At 35.2% G+C, this 14,715-nt stretch overlaps 1 pseudogene across 1 annotated transcript; it reads left to right on the top strand.

Moving 5' to 3' along the window:
• The first annotated feature begins 3,045 nt into the window (after positions 1-3,045).
• On the top strand, positions 3,046-7,285 carry LOC149398387 (octanoyltransferase LIP2, mitochondrial pseudogene; annotated as a pseudogene). Its single transcript, XR_016297243.1, has 5 exons — positions 3,046-3,168; positions 3,343-3,442; positions 5,288-5,440; positions 6,168-6,235; positions 6,354-7,285. The product of XR_016297243.1 is annotated as an octanoyltransferase LIP2, mitochondrial pseudogene (transcript).
• Positions 7,286-14,715: the final 7,430 nt, after the last annotated feature.

Raw genomic sequence — 14,715 nt, 5'->3', positions numbered from 1 at the left:
TTCGAGTTTGTATATTTGGATTGGTTAGTCTCTATTTTTTTGGTGAATTAACATCGCACCGTGCCGGTGTCTAATTTTTTGTTTTACCTTGTGTTATCTTGAAAAAAAAAAATTAAAAAAAAAGAAAAAAGAAAAAAAAAGAAAAGAGATTTGTGTTAGTTGTGTTTTCTTTTATCGGCGCGGTGAAGTGGACAAAACTTGAGAGAGAAAGACTAATCAAATCAGATTAGCTCGAATGAGCAGAATTAAAAGTGTTGGGGGGTGAAACACGGGAGATAAAGACTTAAGAGAGAGTGAGACGTTCTAGAAAGGTGAAATTCTATGTCAAGAACGTGGGAAGTGAGTGAGAAGAGTATTTGAGGGTTGTGTGCTCATTTTGGTGAGGTGTAGAGTCGCGAAGGTTGATGTTTAGTCACAAAATTTTTTTGTATCCATATCTTACCTTTGACCCTACCCGTGATGATACAAGCCTTAAAGTCCTACGGATCGACTCGAGATGAGGATTATACATTAATGGAGACCAAATGTGAGGAGTAAGCATATGATTGCGTTGATCGAGCCAAATTGTCATATCCTCGAATTTTGGGTACCTTTGAAAGCGAGAGGGCGAGTAATGAATTTGGAGCCGAAAGTACACGAGATGGGTAAGCATTGTATAACGATCTCGGTAAAGCTACTTGTATGATTTCTTTTGTATTTAGTAGTTGGCGTGAATGTTAAAATCGTGAATATCTTAGTCAATAATAGGCGATGGACGATAGTGGAGATGAGCACATGTTGATTGACGTATTTCAAACACCAGAAGTTCTTAGAAAGTTTTTTTTTGTTACGTCTATTTCTTTTGTCGGGTGTGTGTTCGTTTTTGTTTTGCTTGAGGACAAGCAATGTTCAAGTTTTTTTGGGGGGGGGGGGGGGGGGGGGGGGGGGGGTTGATGAGTGTGTATTTTACGTACGAATCCGCTCTCATTTGACTTGGATTTAGCGCGTTCTCAAGTATTTTTGATGGTTTTAGTGTGATTATAGTGAATTTCAGGTCAACATGGATGGAAAGTAGTTGTCGGGTCACATATCGATGGAACGGAAGTAAAGGCGATGAATTTGGAGTCAAAATGAAGAAAATGAAGATTTGGAGGCTTGTGCGCAAGACCTCGCGGCGCGACCTCAGCGATCATCAAATCTCGCGCCGTGACCATAAGATCTCGCGCCGCGACCCCCGCATTGTCACGAACACAAAAAGTTCCAGGAGCTTCTCGCGGTGATCTCGCGCCGCGACGAGACGTATAAGGAAACCTCGCGCCGCGATGATGAATGGCACGCCGCGAGACGACGAATCCTGACGAAAATAAAGTCGGATTTTGACTTAATCCTAGCCGTTGGATCGTTTTTTAAGGCCCAGATCAGTCCAAAATTGTACTTCGACCTAAACCACTATAAAACATAACTCTGCCTCTATTTTTAGATGACACTTTATTTTTCTTTATTATTTTTGGAGAGCTTTTGCTAAGGAGAGAAAGCTTATCAACGGAATTGACAAAATCCGATCAGCCGGAACTCCATTAATAGTTTTTCTTCTTCCTTCCATCTATTTTCTGCTCTTAATTTCTGAATATGTCTTTTGAATTCCTATTACGTTATAATCATGAGTTCTTTTCTTCATTCTATTCTAGTTTTATTGCTTTTAATTATTCTCCTTGTTTTGATCATGGTCATGAACACCGTTAGAGGCTAAGTCTTTAACGGGGTTACGATGTAGTCGGGATTAGACGTAGATTAGGGGTTTCGTTAGGGTTTGATTATTAACTGTTTCATGAATATGTTTGCTTGTGTGAAAGTGTTCTTGACGCATTCTTTAGCTTGATCACTTTTAGAATTGTTTAATTGGAGTATTTAGCTACTTGAGAAAGAGTAAATACTTGTGCCCTTGTTCATCCATCACATTGCTTTTAGGTTGCTTGACGGCTTAGGCAATTGTGTAATCGTTAGAATTCTCGTGTTTAGTGCATGTTGTTGCTTTAATAGGATTAGAGGCCGAGAGGATAAGTAATCCGACAACTGCATAGGTTCGTTAGATCACTCGAGAGAGGCTAGGGAATATTATTGAGAGAATGAGATTAGCTTACATAGGAATAGTTGTAATTGTTCGTTCCCGTAACCCCGATGTTGTGTTACCCGGTGAAATCGTAACCCCGTAGTTCTTATTTTTGTTATCTCGTGTTTATTTCTCATTTTTTTACGTTAATTCATTTGTTAGTTTTACAATCACATCCATCAACAAATCTTGGGAATCAATTCGCTCTTAGTTGTTTAACGTCGCTATAGTAACTAGTCCTTGTGGGATCGATATTTGTTACTTACGTAACACTATTAGTTGTTCGATATGTCCGCTTGCGTGCTAGTTACAAAAATATCGCAACACATGTCAGAGGGAATTTGAAAAAAAAAACCGCTATTCCTTTTTGGAAAAAAAATTGTGAATCTTCTCTGATATTATGTTAGCTAGTCGTTCAGCACTAACTCTCCTTCCAACATTGGAAACTTTCTACAAGCTTTACCAGCGTCTGGTGAGACACGACGAGGCCTGGTCAATGGGTATGGTTAAGCTCCTCAACGTGATAGTGGCTCAATTGACGTGGTGCTCGCAAGACTTACGACAAATCTGACGCAAATGGCGGTCGATCAAGGTAAGAGTCTTGTTGAGGAACCTATTAATTTATATACAAAATTATAAAAGAAATGGACCAATTTTGGTGAATATTAGAGAAATGAGAGAAATATTTATATATCTGGAATGCAGTGCTTTATTATTCTTATAGCAGTAATTACACAGATCTAGGCTGAGAAAATTGGAAACTCCACTCGGCAAAATGGTGGATGGCTGAGTGATTTTAGCCGAGTGGTATTGGTCGAGTGGTCTTGGAGATTTTCGCAAGAAACTTGTCTTTGAGGACTTCATTCGAGAGTATTTTGAGGACTTGGCTCGAAAATTTGTTGCTTGGAAAATGACCTTGAGAGTCTCGATTTTGGGGTTAGTTTTGAGTAAGACTCTAGGACTTCAGAGTTAATTTGAGGCCTTGAATTTGACTCGAAATCTTGTGGACTTTGGTCAAAGGATTGACTTGAGGGTTTGAGGCAAGTCTTGTAGTTTTCGCTCTGCGAGTTTGATTCGAGGTTTGATCTAAGGACTTAACTTATGATTTCACCGCATCAATTTTGAATTATTTAATAATAAATAAATATATTTATTTAATAATATTAGTAGCCCAAAATTATTCTAACATTATTAACTTCTCGTTTGTGATCTCCTCCGTCACACTCTCTTTTTCTCACTCTCGCTCCATTAAGATGATCTCGATGTGGAGGGCCGAGAAGATGACCGAGGCCATCTCTTGAGGAAGTACTTACCGCACAAAGAAGACAGTCGAACTACAAGCACCACCGCGAGGTATGATCAAAGATGGGTTCTATGTTGAAGGTCGATGATTTCGAGTTAATTTGTGTTTCAATGTAGTTTGAGTCGCAAAGAACTATTTGGTCATAATTTTCACAAAGAACTATTGAATCATAATTTTCAGATTCGATTTGCTTCATTGGTAAAAGCTTTGTTTTATGACCCCCTAACTGTTTGATAAATTGCCTCAATGAATTTTTACGTGTGGTCGAGTCACAAGAGATGAGAGACAAAGCCGGTTCACGCCGGCTCAGGAGTTCCTCAGTTTGTTGATTCTGTTTCTCAGTGAGCGTCGGCGCGCGGAACTCCGGTTTGGTTGTTGGATCAATATCATATTTGTTTTTTTTTTTTTTTTCTTTCTTACTGTTAGTCTCGATTGATTCTCTTGTGCTTGTTTGACTGTTTATCTAGATTTGTTTGCTCTTTTGTTGTGAGTTTCACTGCCTGAAACGAATGATACTTTAACATGGATAAGCATCTTTTTGGCTGGTTTGCTCATCTTAAGCTCTATCACCGCTCCTAAACCAACTTCGATTCTCATAAAATGACGAACTATATCGAAATCGGAGATTGCAGCGTGCAACAATTTCGATTCTCTCCCTCTGTACTAATTATTATCTCTTAAACTGATATTGATTCTAAAAATATTATTTTTTTTCCCTTTTTCTTTCTGAAATGACCAAAAATATAGCTGGCAAAGTTATCGGAGACGGATATCTTGGAGATGATATTATTTCCAGTCGTGAACGAAGCTTTCCTTGTTCTGACTGAAGGGATTGTGGTCAATGTAGACACTGAATCGAGTGGGGAATGAATTGATGAATTGATTTGCCTTTTTGGAGATTGGTACAATCTCGAAGAGTACACTTACCCTATCATGGTCTATCTGTGATCATAATGATTTGTTCTTATTCTTATTGTTGTTGTTGTTGTGTTTTTTTTTTTTTTTTTTTTTTCATTTCGAAGTCAACTAAATTCATACAAATATCATCGAGCTTGGTTTTTTTTGTTCTTCATTGGTTTGTTTGTTGATTTGCGTGTATGCGTTGTTTTGATTGGAATAAAATAATTGGAGGCCACTCCGAGAGCTGCCATATACACACACACGTATCTATATCTATATCTATATCTATATGCCGCGTGAAGAAAAATGTTTGATTTTCTATTTCCTCACTGCAATTTTCGGTTCAGTCCTTTTTCCTTCCCCAACTCCTGAGAAAACTGCAATTTTCGGTTCAGTCCTTTTTCGTTCCCCAATTCCTGAGAAAATCCGAGCTGTCTTCCGAATCCCTGCCATTTTTTTAGCCTAGCCTTGCCTTGCCCATCCTGTATTTGTCTAAAGTATTTGTTTTGACTCTTATTTTTTCTATTGACTTGGTAACTATCATAATCCACTTTCATTGATTAAAAAAAAAATTCATCAACCCTCTGTTTCTCAAAATTGTCTGATTAAACTTTTCGTCAAGATTTATTTTTATAATTATCGTGTTTAGTGATTTAATTATTTCGTCAAAGGCTTGAGGAATTTATGAATTTCAGTTGGAATCTTAGTGTGACGCTTGAAATACCTTGGTTACTTAAGATGAAACGGGAACAAGATTTAGGTTTCATATTTTTGGATTGCTGAAATGACTGGGACATGTAAATAAAAGGTTACACTGAGATGGTTCATTGTAATTTATGGGGAGAGTATTGCATTACAAACCTCTTGATTTTGAATTTTTATTGTGTTAAATCCCTAAATTAAGTGAATGTAAATGCGTCTTTGTTTTGCTCAAATATGGGCTGTGATAAATGTTTTGATTTGGGTTGAGAAGTTCTAAATTTATAATTTTTCAGATTTGATATTGACGGACATGTCACTGGGTTTGGTCATCCATAGTGGGTGAGAACACATGAAGAAGCTTCTGGAACATGTCCAGTAGTTTTCACTCTCGTTGATGGAGGAGCTACGTGCATTGGTAAAACAGTCATTGATGAATTAGCCTACGGGTATATACTTTGATTTTTGAGTGCTGAACATTGTGAAAGTCGGCATTTCTTTTTAGCTTCAATTAAACAAGGATGTACCTTTTTTTATATAGATTTTCCCGAGTAATGGTAGTTATAATTTCTTTTAGAAATTATATCTTGTAAATTCTGGATTTCCCGTTTCCCTAGATGTCTACCTTTTGATGCTGCCTTAAAATATGGCAATTTAACTTGTATAGTTTTACTTCTTTTGGCTATTTTTTCCATTATTGCTGAATTGAAGTTTGGGTTTAACAAGCCTTACCAGGTAGAAAATTTCAGTTGGATTATCTTCAACAAGTCTTACCAGGTATATTATATTCATATGCTATCTTAGATAGGCTATTGAATCTATAAGACATCAATGTTTTGACCATTTTTTTTTCTATGCATTAATAGTTTTTATTTTTTATTTTTTTATGAAAGAGTCTCCCATATCTTTATTAGAATAATTTCCCTAATGATGAAATGGCGGAAAAATATCATCAGCTACCAAAAATTCGAATAAAAAAGATTTGTAGATCCCTTGTTGTGTTGAAAAAACGAAAGCCATGTGCGGAGCCTTATTCCTCATTGTTATTATTTTATTGAATAATTAACTGTGATATAACGTGATTCCTCAAACTAGGCGTTGTTGTTTTTGTTAGAAGTCTATATAATAGCTCTGTCTCTGAATTGCGTTTTCATGTTCTGTTGGATTTCATTACAGATGCGCTTTGGTCTCTCCAACTAACTTTCATTTAGATCCAGATTTGATTTCATCAGACTACGTGCGAGGTTAGAACTTTTTGGTCAATGATTGAACTGATGGGCATCAAGTTTTCGATAAAATGCCTCAACCTCCTGACTCGGACCTCATTCTGTATTGACTGAATAGCAAATTATATCTCTGCAGAAAATGAGCGGCTCCAAAAATCTACATGTATGGAAAATGGGGGTACTCAACTATTTAGACGCTCTCAAACTTCAAGACAAGCTGGTCAACGCCCGAAAATTCAACAAAATACCCGACATTCTTCTCTCGCTGCAACACCCTCCGACATATACTATCGGGAAACGGAAGACCGATCACAATCTTCTAATCCCCGAATCGGAGCTCAAAAGCATCGGAGCCGAACTATGCTATACCCAAAGAGGCGGCGACATAACCTTCCACGGCCCACGCCAAGCGATTCTCTATCCCATAATCTCTCTCCGCGGTTTGAAACTCGGCGCTCGGAGTTACGTCGAGAAACTCGAGTTGACGATGATCGAGCTAGCTAGCGTCTCTGTACGGCATCAAAGCCCGCTCGGGAAACAAGTGTCAGACCGGGGTCTGGGTCGAGGATAGAAAGGTGGGCGCGATCGGGGTCAAGATTTCGTATTCGGTCACTTCCCACGGGCTCGCGTTCAATATCGACCCCGATTTGGACTATTTTAAACATATCGTGCCGTGTGAGATTGCGAACAAAGGAGTCACATCGTTGAGGAATGAGACGAACGTGGCACTTCCGAGCGACGAGATTGTTCAGGAACAGTTGGTTTCTTGCTTCGCAAGGCAGTTTAGCTACGATGGGGTTTCATGGAAAGAGGGTATGTCAGAATTTGAATGAGAAGTGCATTGCTTAATTCATATTTTTAATGTGGTAAAATTTATTCATTTATTTATGCACATAACCTTGGTCATGTTTCTTTTATATGTATTTCGAAGTTCATAAAAGTCACATGAGCTAAATAAAGATGATGATTTGTTTGCTGGTCAAACCTTTTTTGACAGTAAAAACCATGTTACTTTTAATTTCAGGCATTCAGATACTAGAGCCATATTTATATTTATGTGTATGCTTCAAAGAAACTTTCATTTATAAGCAACTTGATAAGAGGTTTTTGTATTGTCTTACTAGATTTCTGTTGACCTTGTAACAAGGTTCTTTCTCTGGTCTTATAACTTAAGAAGGTGATAGATTGACTTAATTAATAATTTTAAAGCGCACTTTCTATTGACGCGAGTCATGTGATACTACACGGTTTTGTCGTTCTGAAATTTTGACAAAAATTTAGGGATTTTTTTTTGTTCTCGTTTTTTTTAGCAAACCTCTGGACTTTAAATGAGAAATTTTAGAAACGGGATCTCATAAATAACAAAATATCAATGATATGCGAATCATGTGATACTACAAATGATAATATTGGTGTCAATATTCATTGAAAGTAAGAAGCATATCATTGATATTTTGCTATTTATGAGAAACTTGGAACTTATTTCTCCTTGCAACAGTTTTGAGTGTTTTAACAAGATCTTCGGGGAGTTTTCAGAATGACAATCAAATGACTCGCTTCAATAGAAAGTGCACTTTGAAATTATTAATTAAGTCAGTCTATCACCTTCTTAAATTATAAGGCAACCAGAGAAGGAGCTTCGTTACAAGGTCAACATAAATCTAGTATATATATTTATAATTTCTCGCCTAAAGTACCTCCAAGTCAGCCAATACATTGCTTTTCTCGCCTTGGACACCAACAATTGTCAAAAATCCAGTGAATGTTAGACAGATTAATACTGAGGATTATCGAAAAGCTTAAGGCCACCGGAGGTATCACCTTGATGGAGTGCGTTCGGTTTGAAGATCATCAGAACTGGTTTCCAAAACAAATTTATGAGGAAACTCAGGTGTTACCACAATTTTTTTTCGTTTGTTCTCACACCATGCGTTTGGTAAACTCATGTTCTCTCGTAATATTGTGATTACTATTTTTTTTTTTTTTTTGGTTACAGACCTGCTGTTCTTGTTAAGAGGATTTTTGGATGGTTTTCTTTGTTTTTTGTTTTTTGTTTTTGTTTTTGTTTTTGTTTTTTTTTTTTTTTCATGTTTACTGTCAACAAAATTGAGCATCAGCCTATTCACACAAGACCATGACTTTGGTTAGTCCTGTGCTCCATTATTCATGCATTTCCATCGAGTTTTTGGCTAACTCATGTAGTGTGTTTTTAGTCTGAAAATTCGTACACGCTGTTAAGATTTTGGACATTGATTTTTAGGGTATATTGTAAAAGTGATTTGTGTGTATTTTTTAAGGCTTATCCAAATCGAACATCAACAGAGCCAGGCCTCGTAAAATAGACAAGTTACCTGATCCTAACCCTCATAATATAAGTACAGTCTTAACTAATTCACTACAACAAAAACTGGCAACAGCCACGACTTTTGTCGTGGCTGTTGCATCGTGGTTGTTGGTACTTCAGCCGCGACAACAGCCACGATTTGTCGTGGCTGTTGCTCTGTTGCTGTTTGTCAACAGCCACGACAAGTCGTGGCTAAAATCAGCCGCGACTAGTCGTGGCTGTTGTTGCGGCTGATTTCGACCACATTATTTTACCGGGAAACCTATTTTCCCGCCAATTTTTCCCACACTTTTTTTCCCGCCTTTTTTTCCAGCCAATTTTTCCCGCCATTTTCCCGCCAATTTTTAATATGTTTCAAATGTAAAAATAATTACACAAATAAAATCTTATAAACCAAAATAATATATATTTCATTCATATGATGAATTCATAATTATACTAATAAAAAGTCTCGTACTGATAAACTAAAATACAATGTACTAACAAACTAAAATAGATAACGCTCGCGGCGCTAATAAACCAAAATTACATACTATCAAAATAAAGTAAATCACTACTCGTATTGAGCTCCCAAAGCAGACCGACCAGTTATCTTCTTAGCTCTCTTCCGTGCTACAGAAGGCGCACTCCTAGAGCCAGATCCTCCTTCAGCTCGTAGTGGACGTGAAACCGAGGGCGGGGTCATCTGTGCCGGAGGGGGTGCTTAAGATGGTCGAGTCCTCAGTCGGTGTGCTCTCCGAGCCTGGTTCTGGCTCAGGTGACCGGGACAACGGCTAGGCCCGGGACAGAAGCTTGGCGCGGGACAACGGTCTGAAATTAATATCTCTTATTTGTGTGGTCTCTCACCCGCTGTATCATTTAATGGATATCATTACTATACTCGAGCGAGTCATTGATCTTTGTTCGAGTTTCACTTGCTTCAAAATAAATTTGAGCCTTTTCAACAATTTGTTAATTTTAAAACTCGAGTTGAGCTTCAATTTACACATAAGATCGGGGCTAAGTGGATTCGGGTAATTTTAGAATTATCTCATTACAAAATAACTTCCCATCATGAACATCAGAAAAATGGCTTGGTTTAGTAAAAACACACATACATAGTAAAGATATGATTGACTTCTAGGGTAAGCTTTCAGAACATTTATAGAGTAATGTAGTAACTTGTATTATAAGCAAGCTTAGGTGTTTTTTGTAAATAAGTTGGGAAATTGACAGGATTGTCCCATTTTTTTGAGCGGTAAGACATTTATGGCCTATTTCACTATTGTTTCTAAATCAATGTTTTTTTAGTGTAAAATTTTATGTAAATGTGGAGCATTTTTAAGAAAAAAAGATGAAAGGGGCATAAATAGGAAAGTCTGTTCAAGCAGAAAATTAATGAAAATATTAATTACTTCTCAATTAAACTCTTTATCTCTGAAATCCAATCTTGAGATTCTATGAATGATAATTTTTTATAATTTAATTAGAGATTTATTGAGAGCCAAGTATAATTTTTTTTTTTTAATTTCCGGAGAAAAGGCATATCTGAGGTTAGGTTAAGTCTCTTGTTATTCACTGGATTTCATGGCATTAAATAAAGAGACTGCATTTGAGTTCTTATAGAACTCTATGTAGATTTAATGCACTTATGATTGTAAAGACAATTAGCAAAGATTTTCTCAAAAAAATTAGCAAAGATATGCTAATTTCTTGAAGTCATAATTGACTATTTTAGTGTTGCGATGCACCGCTTTAATTTCATGTACATAATAAGGCAGAGTGATGATCAGATTAGTTGATTCAGCTTGGATTGGGTCATTATGGCCCCATGAAAAATAAAACTTAGGGAAGTTGACAACAATGATACCAATTACTTGTTAGATACCAAAAATCAATCAAAACTCAAATATTGATACATTTAGTACTAAATCGGTCACGAATTAAGTTGATTTTGTGACATATTGATCACGAACTATTGGCAGTTCGTGACCGATTTAATACTAAATGTGTCAATATTTTGAGTTTTGATTGATTTTTGGTAAATGACAATTAAATAGTATTATGGCCGTCAATTTCCCTAAATATAATGGACAATGTGGTACGAACGACGTTGCCAATTCCTTAATTTGTTTATTTTGTTTAATAAAAAAGACGTGTCATGTGACGACCCGACTTTTCGGACCGTCATACTTATCTTAATTCTTTTACTTAAAAAAAAAGTGGATAATTTTTTTTTTTAAAAACGTCATTTCATTTATAAAGTTTAGACTCTAAAATAAAACAACTTTGAAAATAACCAACAGTTAAAATCTTACAAAACATTTGATGAGGATAAGAGAAATACTTAATTCGGAATTCCAAACTAAAGTAGATGGTTGGAATATTCAACGGAAATTAAACCATAAAAATTCAACTTCAGTTTTTCAAAACTAATTAAACTTGGAAAATATCTTAAGCATAAAAATCTCAAACCGAGTGTTTAGAAAATTGCGTAGCGGAAGTCTTTTTTTAAAAAAAAAGCGAGCGGAATCACAACCCAACCCCTTAGCCATCGAATACCGCTGATCCACCCTCCTCACTTGTTCATTTGTTGCTTACCTACAACACGGACGGAATACAAGAATGAGATAACGCTCAGCGAGAATAACTATAACTCACAAAAAGATGAGTAATGCAATGCATGAACCGGTTATTATTGTTTTGAATTCTAACGGTGTCATGGTCTTTCTTATCATAAATCTTATCATATTTTATTCGGGGTTCCCCTAGAGTAGTCGTACCAATTTCAGTGTACACTTTGGAAATGAACTACGGGGCTGCGACCTCTCATAGTTCGCACCATCTAATAAACATATAACTTATAAGAAGACTCTCTTTTAGAGCAAGTAGGTCGGCTCGAGAGAATTCTTTTAATACCTCCCGTTCGAGGCGGTACGACTCTCTTACTTATCTTTTCACTTGGTTATTTGCGTTGCATACAAAGATGACATAAACATAAATAAAACATGCTAATAATTAGAACATGTTATGCCAAAGTTGTACTAAACTCATACATAAACTCATCATAACAAGACATAACATAATAATCACAATTTACTCAAAAACACATACACGCATATAAGAAATATCCCACAATCAATCATATAACATATATTAACCAATTCAGATCACACACTCATCGTAATTAATTTTAAACTAATCCGTATTGTACTGAGATTTTGATTCGGAAACGTGCAACTTTAAACTATCGAACGATCGGAAAAAGTATTTGGCTCGAGACCTAAACGAAAGAATGAAAATTATGTTCTAATAAACAATTTTTTGGCGTAATAAAGTTTCTGGAAAAACTCAGAGACGGGACTCGAAAGTGAAAAGACAAAAATACCATTTGCCTTATGGATTCGGCAAAACAAAAATTTTCGAGAAAATTCTGGAAACATTCCACAGAATAGGATATAAAATTGTAAACATTTTATTCTTTAGTGAAAGTTCCAAAATCCGACTCCAACATGACGAAAACTAAATTAAACATATATTGTCTAAAAATTGAGTTTTAGAGAAAACGGGACAGATCTGAGCACTTGTTAAAATATATGCTGAAAAAAAAATACTTCCGTTAACATAAAATTCCTAATTATTTTTATATATAACAATAACAAATATAGGTGTCTCGTATACAAATTTCATGCCAAAATAAAATTTTCAATTATTTTAAAATTTTTTCAAAACATGCTGTTTGAAACAGAAATAAAAAGTTTGCGTACTGATCATAATTGATTTTTAGAAAAAACATAGTTCGTCCAAAAATTTCGAAATTTAAAATATGTATTACAACATCTTGAATATTTTGGTATAAAAATTTCAAATAAAAATTCGTTTTGTATCTTATTTATTAAAATCAAAACACGCTGTTTGGATCATGAAAAAAAAAAGTTCCACGTACCAATGGTAAAATATTTTTAGAATAAAAACGGTTTATCCAAAAATCATGAAATTTAAAACACATACTGAAAGCATCTTAAATATTCATGTATAAAATATTCAGATTGAAATTATAATCGTAGCTTTTAAAAATGTGTAACTATTTACGTTACTTCTCAAAAACTCTTGCAAAAAAAGAACTATTGTATTGAGTATTGTTCATAAGAAAAATGTAACAATCAATGTTATCATGTAAAATATGTCACATAGGGGAAAAAAATACCTCTGAACAATTTGGTCGTAAAAGATGCTCTTTGTTCTTTGTATGAACACCAAAACTCAAAGAAAATACTACTAGGTAAATTATGATTTTTTTTAAAAGGACGAAAAGAAAGAGAGAAAATTGAAGTGTGTGTGAGGAGAAAAAGCCTTGAATACAATCCTAACGTGCATATCAATATCAATTGGCATGAAGAACGATTTGATTTGATTATTGCATAATCATACCATTTATTAGCCATTATTACATTACATGTTTCTTCTTTCCTTTTGAAATCCTTACGCTGATATAGTAATATACACAACTAAGTAACCAAATCTATATATAAAAGGTAAACGTGATATATGTATATATATAAATATATACATTCCAATAATAAAAGGTAAACGTGATAGAAAGTAACCGTGATATATATATATCAAGGAAAAAAATGTCGTCGGAAATCGGCGAAAGTCGCCTTGAAATTCCATGCCAGTGACTAAACGGCCAGCGACAGCGTAGTATGTCGTTTCCTCGGTTTTTGTCGTTCGAAAATCGAGGAAACGACATGTCGTTTCGGTGAGTAAAAGCTGAGTAATGTCGTTTCAACCTTCATACAAAAGCTGAAAAATTTCCTGGACTTTCGGCGAAAGTCGAAGGAAACGAAAAAAAAGGAATTTCGGATGAGTGCAGAGAAGAAGAAGACGAGTCATTCTCCGAGGAATTTCCAGGTGAGTCAGTGAATTTCGTTTCGTTTCGTCACAGGGAAGGCATAAATCATCATTTGGTCGGCGAAATTCCTTGGGTTTGGAGGGAAATTCGTTTTTTTTTTAACCTAGATTCTGAAATGAATATGACAAATTTAGTTAGTAATTTGATTTTTTTTTCTTCATATAATCGTCTTCATGAATGTTGTTTGTAATGTGACCATCTATCATATATATTTTTTTTCAGATTTTTTGGAAAACTTCCGGCGACCTTGAATTTTTCCGGCGAAATACCATTTTTTCCGGCGACCATTGAATTTTTCCGGCGACTGAAAAAACAGAATTTCAAGTAGTTATTTCTGTTTTTTAAGTAAGATTATGTGTTACAATTTTAAATTACATTTTCTTTTGGTTTGAATTGGTTTTCATATATGCTTGTGTTAAATTGAATCATTTGATGTCGTTTGATTTTGAATTGACATTGTTGTTCTGGAAACGTTCAATTGGAAATACAATTAATTAGACGTAGAATTGAAATTTATTTATCATATAAATGAAAATTTATTGACATGTTGAAATCAATTTGTTGAGATATTGAAATGAAATTAGTTAGATTATGAATAGTAATTGTTACGTTTTGAATTGAAATGAAATTAGTTGGAATAGAAGTTATTGACATGTTTAAAACTTTAAATTAGATTATGAATTGAAATTGTTAAGGTTTGAATTGAAATGAAATTAGTTTGAACTTTGAATATAATTTATGGACATGTTGAAATAAATTTGGTGACATGTTTAAATTAGATTATGAATTGAAGTTGTTACGTTTTGAATTGAAATGAAATTCGTTTGAACTTTGAATAGACTTTATTGATATCTTGAAATAAAATTGTTGACATGTTTAATGAAATTTGTTGACATGGTGAAAGAAATTTGTTGACATATTGAAATTAAAGTAGTTTCATTAGAATTTTTTGACAAGTTGAAACTGGATTGAAATGTTGAATTCAATATGCAGGTAAATCGAAGATGAGCGAGGAAGGAGTTCGTAAGCATTGCACCCCAGGTGCAACAAACCCGAACCACTTCACGTGCAATTATTGTGGGCACGTTACCAGGGGGGATCACACGGATGAAGTTACTTAAGTGGAAACGATCCGAAGAAAAACGTGAAGGCATGTATGAGTGTTCCTTCACAAGTACGCACGCAGATGTTAGCGTTTCAAGCGGCAACTGTCCAAAAGAAGAAAAACAAGTGCGTCCTTGATGAAATCGTAGACGAGCA

Source organism: Urtica dioica, chromosome 5, assembly GCF_054948205.1.
Source record: "Urtica dioica subsp. dioica isolate 48M chromosome 5, U.dioica_male_clone48M_v1_H2, whole genome shotgun sequence".
NCBI lineage: Eukaryota > Viridiplantae > Streptophyta > Magnoliopsida > Rosales > Urticaceae > Urtica > Urtica dioica.
This window is presented reverse-complemented; position numbering and strand designations above follow the sequence as displayed.